The sequence below is a fragment of the Pelodiscus sinensis genome, chromosome 2 (genome assembly GCF_049634645.1).
Source record: "Pelodiscus sinensis isolate JC-2024 chromosome 2, ASM4963464v1, whole genome shotgun sequence".
NCBI classification, from domain to species: Eukaryota; Metazoa; Chordata; order Testudines; family Trionychidae; genus Pelodiscus; species Pelodiscus sinensis.
In genome coordinates this window covers 49,410,918-49,427,261 of record NC_134712.1, presented here as the reverse complement: position 1 = coordinate 49,427,261, position 16,344 = coordinate 49,410,918, and the positions used below count along the sequence as shown (strand labels likewise).

Here is a 16,344-nt window from a genome sequence, read left to right as displayed (position 1 = left end):
GGCAGTAGCCAAGTTTCCAGTCATGCAGAAATTCCTTGAGGATAGGGGACTAGAGCAGGGGTTCAAAAACTGGGCTGGGAGGGGGTAACCTATGCAGGGCTATTTCCATCCCTGGTGCAACTATTCAGATCAGTGGGGACTGGAGTTTCTACTTTGCACAAAACATGCAGAGAAGGGAACAGACTAGACAAAAACCTTACTGAGATCAGAATAGCAGATGGGCCACATGCTCCCAGTATCACGTTGGCAGCAAAGACTGGGAATTCACAGCCAAACATTCGTCCAAATCTTGCAGCTGTACAGGTGGTGTCTTTTCCAGAGCACTATACTCAGGCAACACTCCACAAAACATCACTAATTGCAGAAAGCAAACTATTGTCATTGCCTTCTAGGCCATGATATAGTCTGTGACTTCTCCGATGCAGGATGTAGTCAGGAAACACAGAAGCAATAGCTAATGAGAATCAAAGAATCCTTAACTACTCCTGTACATCCATACAAACCTTAGCTGGTGTAGGAGGGGAACAAGCTGCTTAGAATGGCTGTTCCCCAGCATCTCCCACTCAGTCTGCTTGCTCCCTTTGCACAGGAAGATGATCATGCTGAGTTTTGCAGGAAAGCAATGATGGATATAGAGGCAGGCAAAGAAGGGAGTCTACAGTAATCACCTTCTCCCTCCTTTTCCTCTATGAGCACCTGCAGTTTTGTGCCCACAATTAACTAGATGCTAAACTGAATATTAAACAAGGGTCCTATGTCACATTATTGGATTTTAAGGGGAACAGACAGATCATGGCTGTGCCCACGGGGGAGGGGGGGTTTGCCCCAAAGTCTGTACAAACTTTGACCATGTGAGGTGTCAAATGAAAGCTTATGTTCTACTGATTATGCTTCTAATATACTTGTGTGATGGCTGTATGTGGAGTTATGAATATGGACTCTGTGCTTATACTGGGAATGTTCTCTGTCTGAGACAGCAATGGGCTCTGGACCGCCCATTGTAAAGAGCAATTGTTCAGTCAATGACTATGCTAATTGGCGAGGCTCCAAGACCAATGGCTCTCAAGGTGCCCAATTCACACCTGAGGGATGCTTTGGAGACCTGCAAACCAGCCAATATCATGGCTGCTGACATAGGACACTGATAGCTAGATCACTTGGCCACGTGATCCATTCTGGCTTGGGAGACCAGGAATGGAAATAAAAATGCCATGAGGTGGTCTCCATTTTGTCTTCAATTCGGCTACAGATCCCAGATGCAGCCTTGCGAGGGACAGGGACCCAAGAAGAATTGTGGACCCATCCTGACATAGGATGTACACCAGAGACTTCTAAGATAGCAGTTTATAACATCTTTACTAAGAGCCTGAATCAAGAACTTGGTGATTCAATGCATGTAATGTATTCTCCTTAACCTTACTCTCCTCCTTTTCTTTTTTATTAATAAACTTTTAGATTCTAAAGCATTGGCCCAGCGTGATCTTGTGAGTAACATCCAAAGTGTAAACTGACCGGGAATCTGTGGCTGGTTCTTTGGGACTGGGAGAATTTGTTTGGGGTAGGTGAGATTGGGTTCAATAACCCCTCTCCTGTGTGCTAGGCCCAGGGCTGATTGTGGGACAGGGAGAGCTGAGGTGTCAGAAGGGTTTTGCTCGTGAGGCTTCCTGCTGACTGGATTGGCAGCTGGAGTGCTCGTGTGCAACTGGTTTGGGACCTACTTGGGAAAGGTCTCTAGTCAGGGGCTGTAAGGAACCCTGGTTTTGAGCAATTCAGCCTGAGTGGATGCCTTCAGCAGTGCCCAGACCTGGCCCGGTCCATCATACCCTGTACAGGGTTAACTGTCAGTGGGAGGCCACTCTGACTCCCTAGAGTGCCCACAAGTTTGGGCAGCATGCCTTGGCCTAGCGACAGTTTGAGGCCCAGCCCTGGGTCAGGGCAGGTGGACAGACTAGGGGGTTAACACAAATAGTTCAATAGTTCACAGTTTAAGGCATAGCCCTGGGTCAGGGCGACAAGTGTCTATCACAAGTTGTTCAGTGGTTAAAGCTCCGGCCAGATCCCAGTCAGCAGGAGTCAGGTCTCCTCACTCCAGGAAAGCCAACAAGCACAGGAGTTTTTGCCCCACACGGGTGAACCTGTTACCCCAAGGTAGAGATAGCGGCCGGGGAGGGGAGGGGGGGAGAGACAGGCCCACTCACTCCACTGCATCCCAGCCCAGGGCACTGATAGTGACAGCATTGCAGCCACTGGGTCAGCAGGAATCCAGGCCATTACACGCCCAGTAGGTCAAGGGTCAGCTGGGATCCAGGCTGCAACATACTGCCCACCCGACCTCCATCTCCTCAGCCGCCGCAAGGTCGGCTATCCTTGGGCCACTTCCCAGTTCCCCGTGGGGACCTACCAGGATCCGGTGCTGCTCCTGGGGGTCTGCTCCTGGGGGTCTGAGGGACTGGTGGGGTGTCCATGGGTTCCCGCTTAGGCAGGGCCCCAGGAGGGCCTGTGGAAGAAAACAAGCCTTCACTCTGCGTTTATAAGCAACAAGTAGCCAGAGGCAGTTTATTTGAGCAATATTGCAAGGGAAGCCTGATTCGGACAGGGGTGGGAAGACACCTCTCCTCCCCGCCACCCTGGCAGATCTTCGAATACAAACAGTTATGAAGCAGCTTATATACTATGCATTACATATAACAACAACAAAAAATTAGTCTCCTTCCCATTACAAACACCAATGGCTAACAGTTATTTTAGTTCCACCCAAATGCTACCTTATCTTCAAGGTTCTCACTGGAGTCAGCATTCCATCCTTATCTCCATATGGAGGCGAGAGGCGAAGGCAGCGTCTTATTATAGCTCTCGCATTGTCAAGCCACAGAATTAACCTGACTCTTGCTGTATTGCTAACATAACCTAAGATGTCAAGTATCAGAGGGGTAGCCGTGTTAGTCTGAATCTGCAAAAGCGACGAGGAGTCCTGTGGCGCCTTATAGACTAACTGAAGTGTAGGAGCATAAGCTTTCGTGGGCAAAGACCCACTTCGTCAGATGCATGTTAACCTAAGATGGCTGCACACAAATTCCTCCTTCTATTCACTGCTTCCACAGGCCGGACCAGTCATCTGGGCCCAGCGAGGGTCCTGGAGGGCATGGCCTGTCTTCAGCTGGTGGCCAGAGTCTCAGCAGTCCAGGCCAGGGATCGGGGTTGGCAGGGGTCCTGGCACCCCAACCCAGTCCTCCGGTCAGGGGCAGCACGGCTGAGCCCTTCGTTGCGGGAGCTGGAGCCAAGCATCTGCCCTGCTCTTATAGTCCTAGTCCTTCCGTCTGGCTTCCTGTGGGTGAGGCTAGGTGAGTCTGGATCCACCGACCAATGGGTCTTAGAGGGAACTTCCTCTTCCATGTCAACGGGCGGCCATGTTGCTGTCCCAAACTTATTTCAGGCCCCTTGGAAAACACGGCCCCATCTGTAACAAAGAATCAAAAATTAGACAGTACCAAAGCCAAGAAAAACTAGAGACAACCAAGAAACAATGCAACAAAAATGCTTCAAGTATTTGTTTAAACCTAAAAGAAACTCTTGAAAACATCCTTTTAAACTTACAAGTAGAAGATTTGTTTTGTCTTATATTTAGTGTTCACATAAGCAGTAAAATAGTCTCTTCATATTGTCTCTTAAGCCACCATAGAAGTAGTATTTCCTTAATATATACAAAGCCTTTAGCACAATAGAAAGAGTATTTTGTTTTCTTGTCAATTACACAGTTTTGCAGTGTATTATAATGGCACATTGATTACCAACAATATTTTCTACTAAAATCAATTTTAAAAGTTTAGGCTGAATCACATTTCAACATTATCATTACATCAGTGATACTAAATCATACATACTGAACTATCGTTATGATTTACTGTAACATTTCAGCATTAAACTTTCTAATACATGCAACAACAACAACAGATCTTATGTCTCTCTGTGGTGGATTACTGACTACATAAGCATTGACTCATAAGGGATAGTGTCTGCCACTGAATCATCAGCACCATTTCCTGCAATTTCCTTCTGGCATTTGAGTTGAATCCAGATGGGTATGTCTACACTAGTCCCGAGTTCGAACTAGGGAGGCTAATGTAGGCATTCGAAGTTGCAAATGAAGCCTGGGATTTAAATATCCCGGGCTTTATTTGCATGTTCCCGGCCGGTCGCCATTTTTAAATTCCACTAGTCCGAAGTAACTGCCCACAGCTACACACGGCAGTGAAATGATTATTCCTCATGGAATGAGGTGTAGCACTTAATTTGAACTAAGGACTTAGTCTGAATTACCGTTTCGCTGCCGCATGTAGCTGCGGGCAGTTACTTCGGACTAGTGGAATTTAAAAATGGTGATTGGACGGGAACATGCAAATAAAGCCCGGGATATTTAAATCCCGGGCTTCATTTGCAACTTCGAATGCCTACATTAGCCTCCCTAGTTCCAACTAGGGGGCTAATATAGACTTATCCAATCAGAGTATCAATTTTAGCTCCTATAAGATAGCGCAGTCAGCTTGAACTAAACATGCAGGGATCAAGCATTAATGAAAGAGGTGCTATTTCACATACATGGTTTGAACGTTTAAGGACAAAATCGGCTCTTGGATGAATCTATAAGTCTCTGACCTGTGACAATAATAGAACAAATGCTTAGATTGTAAATTCTTTAGGGTAGGAGCTTTATATTTGCACAGTATCTAGTTCAATGACTCCCTGTTCTTGGTAGGCCTCAGTGACACATGTGCAATAGGAGCAATAAATAGGATAATACTGCAATCTTTGTTGAGAAACAAATTCAACACGTCTTGCCACATGGTCTAGTTATTTATGTGGAGTGAGTTTATAGTCAGGATTGCAAATAGATTAGGGCCAATAATCTATAGCCGTAGTTCTACCAACTTCCTCAATTATTTTCCTGTTTGTTAGTCTCTCTATATTCTAGAAATGTGAATCTGTCCATCTGAGTGTTTATTCAAGAACTCCTAAACGGTAAGAGCTAAGGGGACCAAATTTGGCAGGTAGCCTTCTCTTATCCTAACTTAAAGCAAGTAAGGATTTGGTGGTGACAGGAAAATGGGAAGTCCCTGGAATGGGACTGTTTTCCCTAACATGGAAAGGAAAGAGGCAGAGAGAGGAGGGATGTGAAAGGGAGGGGCACAGATGAGGGACACAATATTGAGTGGTGCCAGTGGGGACTCTGAGCACAGGGGAGAACTATATGCAGAGTTATCACTGGGGGCAGCTATACCACCAAAAGAGTTGCCAGCAGGGCTGGAGCTCTGCTATCTTGCCTGCCACCGGACCAGGTAAGTAACCCCCTGCTCAAAACCATTCCCCCCTGGCCCTTAGACAGAAGGCCTCTGGTGGCTGGGGAGAGTTGAGCAAAAACAGAAGGGCCCACTGGATGGGGCCCACCAGATGAGACCCCCCCCTCCCCTCCCCACACACACCTTGAGCCCCTCCTCACCCCTAAACCCTCACCCTTACACTCCTATGTTCCCCCTCTCTCGATCTGCCCCCTCTCCCAATATCCCAGAGGCCCTGCCCTGACTCCTTCACACACCCCTCAATATCAGCCCCCTGCCCTGAAGGATCTGGGCAATGTCAGGTAAGTCTTCTAGTAAAGGAATAAATTGTGTTGTATTTGCTAAATTTTAATAACAAAATTATGGATTATCTCTTGGGTGAGCTGTAATTTTTTTTGCTCCAAGTTTTGGTGGGCACAATAGCTGTCCAGGAAAGTGTATACAGGCAGTCCCCGGGTTACGTACAAGATAGGGACAGTAGGTTTGTGCTTAAGTTGAATTTGTATGTAAGTCGGAACTGGTACATATTGTAGGGGAAACTCTAGCCAAACATTTCTCCAGAGCTCAGTTTTATTCTCCCACACCTCACTTCCCTCAGTCCTTTATTCTCAAGCTGATGTGTTGTCAGCCGACGGTCAGGGCAGTGAGTCCCTTATGAACGGCTGAAGTTCTTTTAAATTGTGCTTGGTTCTGTTACAGCAACTGAAGGAGTCAGGTTAAAGCTTAAACAGTTACTATTTTATTGTTACAGGGTAAACTTAGTTGTTAAATGCTACAACTGTGTTACAGATAACACAGCCACTACAAAGGACAGGACAGAAATTACACTAAGAAGTTACTTATAGGTACCATGAAACCCTTTTGGTTCTCTGAGCGCTTATTAAATGCATGCAAAATAGACATCTAGCAGGTATATATTCTCACCCCTGCGTTCCAGACTTGGCGTGGCCAGCGTCTTTCTCTCAATCACTCGGGAAGAAGTAGGGCGAGGTTGGGCGTCCCACAGACCTCGGGAGACAATCAATACCTGCCAGCAGGTATAGATGATTGGAGCTCAAATGGGGTGGGCTACTAAACCCCTCTTTATACCCCTTGGGTCATGTAGGCTTTTTCCTGGTCTCAAGTGGCCAATTAGGAAAAATGGCTTTGAATGCCAAGTTTCCCACGAAGGGTGCAAAGCATAATTTACACCTGGGAAAATGCAGACAATGGGCACCTCTGGTATGTGATGGGCGAAGATTCCTCTTCTGGGACAGTGCAGGCGTGTCAATTACTGGTACTAGCCATCAGGGCGACGGGAGGCCCCGGGTCGTCAGCTAGCCCATTTACTGTCTGGTTTCTGTTTATGGTAGAGTCAGGGACAGGCAGCACACCTGCGTTCCCAGGGCATCAAAGGCTGACTACCTTTCTCTTGCTCTCTGGGGGGGGGGAACACGATGGGGTTCGTGTCTGGCTACAGGTGTCTGCTGAGAAAAGCCGCTCCGCGTCTCCCTGGTCTGCTGGGGGGAAGCAGCTAGTGTGGAGTTGCCTCACCCCGTTTGTAAGTAGGGATCCGATGTAAGTTGGATCCATGTAACCCGGGGACTGCCTGTACTGACTGTCAAAGTGGATTCTTTTATTTGGATGATACATTGGCACTCTCCACTCCCAAATAAAATGATATACTATCCGAAGCCACAACTTACATTGTTCAGAACTCTGACTTAAAACTAAATGGAGAATGGAAATGAAAGCACAATTAATAGCAGCTGTCAAACCATCAAGTTAAGAGAAAGATGAAGCTGCTAGGAAACATCACTGAGGGCAAAGCTGCAATAGCTGGTCTTCATGGGAGACTTTAATTGATGAGGAAGTAATTGGGTAACATAGTGACAGGATATACTTGGTATTTGTATAGGGCATGGGTTTCCAAACTGCAGGGCGTGAGGCAACCCAGTTCCCCACATAAATCTCCCTCTCCCCTCTCTCCCCCCCCCCCCCCCCGCCCCCGAAAGAGCCTAGTCCACTGGAACAGCGCGGGCAGGCTGGGGCAGATTTCAAAATGAAGTTTGCTCAACAAGTTTTGTTGCTTTTTGGGGGCGGGGGAAGAGGGGGAAGGGAAGTGAAGCTCTCTCAAATCAAAAAGGGGATGTGATGCTGAAAAGTTTGGGAACCACTGGTATAGGGCATGCCTTATTTTCTGATCACTCACACCATGGCAAAATGCAATGTTTGACATTAAACATATGCTGAAATCATAATTAAAATATATATTCCAGATAAGTCCGGCATACATGGCCAAACCAGATCCTCAGCAACAGAATATGCAGATACTTGAACCAGGTATAAACAAGACTGATTGACTATTACCTGCTAAGTAACCATTTTTGGCAAGAAAGAAGAGAAGGGAAAAATGTATACCTAAGCAGAAAGGCATTATGGAATTTCCTACCACATTGCTCCCAGCTGGAGATATTGAAACTATATCAGAAGCAGAGACACACTTCAAGATACCCCTCTCTCTTTGCCCATCTCATTGCCTACATCTGAGAAGACAAAGGGAAACGGTCATTAGACATTTGGGGAAGGATCCTGACCTGAAGAATTTGATCAGTAACCTTGTTGGAAACATAGAATCATAGAGCTGGAAGAGACCTCAGAAGGTCATCAAGTCCAGCCCCCATTCTAGGCAGGGCCAATCCCAACTAAAGAGAGTTTGTAGTGAGAGTTTGCTTTGAAACTAAGGCCTTGTCCACATTAAATAGTTTTGTTGACAGAAAGCAGCATTTGATGGCAAAACAATAAGAACAGCCACACTGTATCAGACCAGAGATCCATTTAATTCAGTATCCTGTCTGCCAATAGTGGCCAATACCAGATGCCCCAGAGGGAAGGAACACAACAGGTAATCACCACATGATCCCTCTCTTCACCATGGAAAAAGGGGTAAACAGTGAGGTGGCAAAATTTGCAGATACTAAACTGCTCAAGATAGTTAAAACCACAACAGACTGAAGAGATTCCAAAGGATCTCACAAAACTAAGTAACTAGGCAACAAAAATGGCAAATGAATTTTAAAGTTGCTCTATGCAAAGTAACGCATATTGGAAAACAATCACAACTATACATCCAAAGTAAGGGGGACTAAATTAGCTATTACCATTCAAGAAAGAGATATTGAAGTCCTTGTGGATAGTTCTCTGAAGACATCCACTCAATGTGTAGCAGCAGTCAAAAAGGCAAACAGACTTTTAGGAATCATTTAAAAAAGGAACAGAGACCATCTTATGCCTTTGTATAAGTCCATGGTACACCCACATCTTGTATATGGCATACAGATATGTAGGATTGCCAGGTGTCTGGCATTGACCCAGACAGTTCAGTATTTTCACCTTCTGTCTAGTAAAAAAAAAAAAATCAGAAAATACCAGACACCTAAAATGTCCGGTATTTTCTGATTTTTTTTCCCTGCCAGGAGGCAAAAATACCAGACACCTGGCAGCCCTACACCACACTAAGCAACTGGGCCACGCCTCCAGACACTCCCCCCAGACACTCACTTACCTGATTCGGCAGGGGCTTGTCTTGTAGCTAGAACAGAAAAACTAAATGGCCACCATCAAAAAAGCCTCTTCTTAAAGGGGCCATGCTGATTTTTTATTTCCCTCAACAACTTTGGTCTCCCCCTTTCTTCCCCCCCAACATATTTCCCTCCCCCCCCCAGTGTTTTTTTTTGGGGGGGGGAGGAGAGAGGGGTAGTTTGGTATTTTTGGTTAAACCAGCTAGCAACCCTACAGACATGGTCATCTCATCTCAAAGAGACATCTTAACACTGGAAAAATTTCAGAAAAGAGCAACAAAATGATTAGGGGTTTGGAAAGGCTGCCATACGAAGAGAAATTAGGAAGACTGGGACTTTTCAGTTTAGAAAAGAGGAAACTAAAGGGGAATATGATAGAGGTCTATAAAATCATGACTGGTGTGCAGAAAGTGAATAAGTTTTACTTGTGCATAGATAACAGTGTAACTCACCATTGGGACACCTCCTGCTGATCACTCTGCAAATTAGCTTCTTGGTGGTAGAGCCCCCCCTTCTGGCTGGTGGCTCCCCATGTCTCTGCACTCTGAGGTCCTCCTCCAACCCCCATGTCCCAGTGACACACTGTGGCTACATCTAGACTGGTATGATTTTCCGCAAATGCTTTTAACGGAAAAGTTTTCCAGTAAAAGCATTTGCGGAAAAGAGCGTCTAGATCGGCACAGACGCTTTTGCCCAAAAGCATCCGTGGCCAATCTAGACACGCTTTTGCGCAAAAAAGCCCCGATGGCCATTTTCGCGATCTGGGCTTTTTTGCGCAAAACAAATCTGAGCTGTCTACACTGGCCCTTTTGCGCAAAAGGACGGTTGCCCGAACTGGAGCAGCACAGCATTTCCACAAGAAGCACTGATTTCTTACATGAGATCGTCAGTGTTCTTGCGGAAATTCAAGTGGCCAGTGTAGACAGCTGGCAAGTTTTTCCGCAAAAGCAGCTGTTTTTGTGGAAAAACTTGCCAGTCTAGACACAGCCTGTCAGTCTTCATCTAGCCCCTTACCTCAGGGTAAAACTGCAGTCTGAAATGTTGTCACTCATCATTAGCAAGGGGAGGTGGACTTTTGCCTGCCCTTGCTGTTTCTCTACAGCCTTAGTACACTCTTATTACCTGGGAGCTTGCCTGGCTAGAGCTTCCCCAACTCTGCCTGCTTTTCCCCAATCCTGCTCTAACTACAGCCCTAAGCTACATCTACACTGGCAGCTTCTTGCGGAAGAACAGCCATTCTTCCACAAAAACTTGCCGGCAGTCTACACTGCACAAGCATTCTTCCAGAAGTAAATTTACAGTATAGTATAGCATTATAAAACAGGGCTTCTTTAAGAAGAGTTATTCCTCTTCCCATGAGGAATAAGCCCTCTTGTGCAAGAGCTCTTTCAGAAGAGGCCAGTGTAGACAGACAACATGAATTTCTTGCACAAGAAACCCCTATGGTTAAAATGGCCATCAGAGCTTTCTTGCAGAAGAGAGCATCTACACTGCCATGGATGCTCTTGCACAAAAGCACATGGCAGTATAGATGCTCTCTTGTGGAACAGTTCTTGCACAAGAAGCTGCCACTATAGATATAGCCGCTATATCTACACTGGCATGATCTTGCACAAGAACTCTTTTGCAGAAGAGTACTTGTACAAAAACTCTTCCAGAAGAGAGCATCTACACTGGCATGTGCTTTTGCACAAGAGCATCCGTGCCAGTGTAGACACGCTCTTGCACAAGAAAGCTCTGATGGCCATTTTAGCCATAGAGCTTTCTTGCACAAGAAATTCATGTTGCCCATCTACACTGGCCTCTCGCACAAGAACAGTTGCACAAGAGGACTTATCCCTGAGTGGGAGCATCATAGTTCTTGCAAAAGAAGCCCTGATTTTATACAGTAGAATATCAGTTTACTTGCGCAAGAACACACAGCAGCTACATCTAGACTACATCCCTTTTTTGTAAAAGGGATGTAAATTAGACGTATCACAATTGCTAATGAAGCGGGGATTTAAATCTCCCCTGCTTCATTAGCATAAAAATGGCTGCCGCTTTTTTTCCCCGCACGGAGCTTTGTCGGAAAAAAGCGCCAGTCTATTCGCTGATCTTGAGGAAAATAAAGTCTTTTCCGAAAGATCCCTTATCACTCTATGAAATAAGGGATACGGGATAAGGGATGTTTCGGAAAAGGCTTTATTTTCCTCAAGATCAGCGTCTAGACTGGCGATTTTCTCCGACAAAGCTCCATGCGGAAAAAAAGCGGCAGCCATTTTCATGCTAATGAAGCGGGGGAGATTTAAATCCCTGCTTCATTAGCAATTGCGATACATCTAATTTACATCCCTTTTACAAAAAAGGGATGTAGTCTAGACATACCCAGCCAGTGTAGACAGGCAGCAAGTTTTTGCACAAGAGCAGCCACTTTGGCACAAGATCAAGCCAGTGTAGACATAGCCCTGGTGTTCCCAGGTCTTGCAGGATGAAATGAGGTACAACCAGAACTCCCCAGCACTACCCTGTCTAAGAGAGCCTAGCAACCAGATCTTTCCTTCTTCCATCCCCAGCCAGAACAAGACCCAAGAGCCTTTATTTATACAGCCCTCAGCTGAGCCATAATTGGCTCATACTGGCCACAACTGCTGGCTCCACAGCTCCATCCCTCTCCCAGGCATTTTAACCCTTAAAGGCCCAGTGTGGGGCAGACACCCTATCACACCATGACCTAAGAACTAGGGGTCACCAAATGAAATGAATAGGTAGCAGGTTTAAAACAAACAAAAGGAAGTATATCTTCATACAACACACAGTTAACCTGTGGAACTCCTGGCCAGAGGATGTTGTGAACTCCAGGACTTGAACAGGGTACACAAAAGAACTAGATAAATTCATGGAGGATAAGTCCATAAATGGCTATTAGCCAGGCTGGGTGGGAACCGTGTTCTTAGTCTCTGTCAGAGGCTGGGCCTGGGTGACAGGGGAGGGGGATCACTTGAGGATTATCTCTCTGGGGCACTTATCTTTGGCCACTGTTGGAAGACAAGATACTAGGCAAGATGGATCTTTGGTCTGACCTAATATCATAGAATAATAGGACTGGAAGGGACCTCGAGAGGTTATCGAGTCCAGCCCCCCACCCTCAAGGCAGGACCAAGCTCCGTCTACACCATCCCTGACAGATGTCTATCTAACCTGTTCTTAAATATCTCCAGAGAGGGAGATTCCACCACCTCCCTTGGCAATTTATTCCAATATTTGACCACCCTGACAGTTAGGAATTTTTTCCTAATGTCCAATCTAAACCTCCCCTGCTGCACTTTAAGCCCATTACTCCTTGTCCTGTCCTCAGTAACCAAGAGGAACAAATTTTCTCCTTCCTCCTTGTGACACCCTTTTAGATATTTGAAAACCGCTATCATGTCCCCCCTTAATCTTCTTTTTTCCAAACTAAACAAGCCCAGTTCATGAAGCCTGGCTTCATAGGTCATGTTCTCTAAACCTTTAATCATTCTTGTCGCTCTTCTCTGTACCCTTTCCAATTTCTCCACATCTTTCTTGAAATGTGGCGCCCAGAACTGGACACAGTACTCCAGCTGAGGCCTAACTAGTGCAGAGTAGAGCGGCAGAATGACTTCACGAGTTTTGCTTACAACACACCTGTTGATATAACCTAGAATCATAGTTGCTTTTTTTGCAACAGCATCACACTGTTGACTCATATTCAACTTGTGGTCCACTATGACCCCTAGATCCCTTTCCGTCATGCTCCTTCCTAGACAGTCGCTTCCCATCTTGTATGTATGGAACTGATTGTTCCTTCCTAAGTGGAGCACTTTGCATTTCTCTTTATTAAACCTCATCCTGTTTACCTCTGACCATTTCTCTAACTTGCTAAGGTCATTTTGAATTATGTCCCTATCCTCCAAAGAAGTTGCAACCCCACCCAGTTTGGTATCATCTGCAAACTTAATAAGCGTACTCTCTATCCCAATATCTACATCATTGATGAAGATATTGAACAGTACGGGTCCCAAAACAGACCCTTGCGGAACTCCACTTGTTATCCCTTTCCAGCAGGATTTAGCACCGTTAACAACAACTCTCTGACTACGGTTATCCAGCCAATTATGCACCCACCTTATCGTGGCCCTATCTAAGTTATATTTGCCTAGTTTATCAATAAGAATATCATGCGAGACCGTATCAAATGCCTTACTAAAGTCTAGGTATATGACATCCACCGCTTCTCCCTTATCCACAAGGCTCGTTATCCTATCAAAGAAAGCTATCAGATTAGTTTGGCATGACTTGTTCTTCACAAACCCATGCTGGCTATTCCCTATCACTTTATTACCTTCCAAGTGTTTGCATATGATTTCCTTAATTACCTGCTCCATTACCTTCCCTGGGACAGACGTTAAACTGACCGGTCTGTAGTTTCCTGGGTTGTTCTTATTCCCCTTTTTATAGATGGGCACAATATTTGCCCTTTTGAAGTCTTCTGGAATCTCCCCTGTCTGCCATGATTTTTCAAAGATCATAGCAACAACAATATGGTTGTTCTTATGTTCTTAAGGTTCTGGTGCCACACCGAGTTACACAAGAACATAAGAATGGTCAGACAAAGGTCCATCTAGCCCAGTATCCTGTCTTCCAACAGTGGCCAATGCCAGGTGCCCCAGAGGCAGTGAACAGAATAAGTAATCATCAAGTGATCCTTCTGCTATCATCCATTTCCAGCTCCCAACAAACAGGGTAGGGACACCATTTCTATCCATTCTGGATAATAAGTATTGATGGACCTAACCTCCAGGAATGTATCTAGTCCTTTTTGTAACCTTGTTAAAGTCCTGGTCTTTACAACATCCCCTGGCAAGGAGTTCCGCAGGTTAACTGCATGTTGTGTGAAGAAATACTTCTTTTTGTTTTAAACCTGCTACCTATTAATTTCATGTGGTGACCCTGTTATATTGGTGTGCCTAGGTATGTAACGAGCTTGTGTCTGATGAGGTGAATTCACTCTTTTGAAAAAGTATACGAGGTCATGCTTGTTACCGTAACTCCGTGTTAATGAAGTCTTTGGGCAGTGAACTTATGTCACCAGAGAAACTGCTGGATATTCAGCATTTTATTTCAATGCCAAAACATGTATTTAGAAGCCCATTATTACTCTCCCCGCCCATCAAGCTTTCTTGACTTTAAAGGGAAAAAAATCTCTTTTCCTCTCCCTTTGCTTTTCAAATCATGATGCTTTCATCTTCAAATGGCCCTTCCTGTGAATGTCCACACAATTACCAACAGCACATTCCTGATCCAGCAGGGCTCTGCTCTGCTGAAGTGTACTGTGTTCTGAACTGGTTTCTGAAGACTGATCTTAAATGGTTACAGTTGCTACCATTTTTCCAGCAACGTGAGCTGGATAGAACATTTTAACAGTGGTACTGGAAACTGAGATAATTTAAAAAAATAAATACTTCCAAACATGCCATATTGGCATTGCAGCTGTACAGATGTAGGTTCAATATGCTAGTAAAAGCATCTAAAAGAAAAGCTATTCCCTGTAGTATCTAGTTCAAACATATAGGCTACGTCTACACTGGCATGATTTTCCGAAAATGCTTTTAACGGAAAACTTTTCTGTTAAAAGCATTTTCGGAAAAGCACATCTAGATTGGCAGGATGCTTTTCCACAAAAGCACTTTTTGCGGAAAAGCGTCCGTGGCCAATCTAGATGCGGTTTTCCGCAAAAAAGCCCCGATCGCCATTTTCACGATCGGGGCTTTTTTGCGGAAAACAGTACTGTGCTGTCTACACTGGCCCTTTTGCGCAAGTCTTTCGGAAAAAGACTTTTGCCCGAATGGGAGCAGCATAGTATTTCCAGAAAAGCACTACGATCTTACATGAGATCGTCAGTGCTTTTCCAGAAATTCAAGCGGCCAGTGTAGACAGCTGGCAAATTTTTCCGCAAAAGCAGATAATTTTGTGGAAAATCTTGCCAGTCTAGACACAGCTATAACCTAAAGGAGGGTGGTTTTTAGTCTTATTTGTTCTAGCTCACTGATGCAGAAGCATTATGATCATATGTTAGAAATATCAAAAAGAGTTATGTCATTTTAAAGCTCAGAACCAATCAGCATTTTACAAGGCTGACCTTACATTCAAAAAGAATAAGGAGAAACTAGGATTTAAATGACCAATAGTTTTCTGTCTTTGAAATTCTTCCATCAAGGGCAGCTCCTCATTTTCATCTGCCAAGACATAAGTTATTTAGTGAGCTCATTAAGCAATACCCTTTCCATGAAAAGGGGGACAGCATGAAATTTACAATAGCAGACTATAAAATCTTCCACCCCAGTAGTATACATGCCTGGTTCCTTCTAGACACTGTTGAAGTTGGGGCTGGAATGCACTGGAACATTCCAACACCTCCCACTGGTGTAGTGACCAGGCAGCCAAGGGCAATTCATGAGAATCCTTATCAGTCCAACAACATTAGACACAAAGAGAAAAAGATAACAGTGTGGAGAGTGTGGGGAAGGAGATAAAGAGAAAATGGAAACAAATACATATGAAAGGATAAAGGCAGAAGAATGGACAAACCAGCAAGCAACTGATGACATAGTTATTTTTATATCTTTACATTTTGTTTACTCTAAACTTGTGAATGGCACAGAACTTTTCTGTGTCACCACATGATCTGCAGAGGTAGAGAGTAACTTAATAGAAATACTTCGTTACACTACTCAAGGACATTTTTTCCAGTGTTTGTACTTTACTCAAGTAATTTATTTTTGTGATACTTCGACTTTTACTCAAGTCGTTTTTTTAGACAATATAATACTTTTTTACTCCACTACAATTTGTGGAAGCACTTAGTTACTCACTACTTTCATCATTTTGATTTGCCTAAATACAGCTTCTTGTGCAAGCACCCAATCATCCAAAAAAATAACCAATCAACAAGCACAATGACCCTGCCAACAATGAAGCCTTTTAATAGCTCATTAACACCTTTTCTTTCAAAAAACAGTATCTATGCAGGCACTGCCAGCCTGAGACCTGAGCAAGCAAGGCATATTCTCTTGTGACTTTCCCTGGGGTCAGCCAGTTAAATAGGAGGGAAACCCAGCCACCTCAGCCAAGGTCAGGGAGGACAGAGGTACTTACTTGTGTCAGGTAAATCCTCTGTTCTAGTGAGAGCAGCAGCAGGGAGGGCGCCCAGGGCAGAAGCTCCCCATTCCCCCTGGGACAGAGGGCCCCTTGTAGAAGCCATGGGGCAGGCTGTGCTGGAAGAGGTTCAGAGTGGGCAGCTAAATTTGGTGGAGATTTGGTGGGGATTGAAGAATTGTGTCTTCCCTCTGTGTGCTGGCTGGCTGGGATTTGGAGCAACTCTTGGAGCAAGAGTTCTTGCGTTAAATTATTTGCGCAAGAGAGTGTCTACACTGGCATGTGCCTTTGCACAA

The 16,344-nt window shown here is 44.9% G+C and overlaps 1 long non-coding RNA gene across 2 annotated transcripts in view; it reads right to left on the bottom strand.

The window, feature by feature from the left end:
- Nucleotides 1-2,534: 2,534 nt before the first annotated feature.
- LOC142827016 (uncharacterized) overlaps nt 2,535-16,344 on the bottom strand; it is a 39,430-nt gene continuing 25,620 nt past the window's right edge. For both annotated transcript variants that reach the window (XR_012901355.1, XR_012901354.1), the window contains 2 exons: nt 3,054-3,457; nt 2,535-2,907 (listed from right to left, as the gene is read on the bottom strand). This is a non-coding gene — a long non-coding RNA (uncharacterized LOC142827016). The remainder of the gene's footprint in view (nt 2,908-3,053; nt 3,458-16,344) is intronic.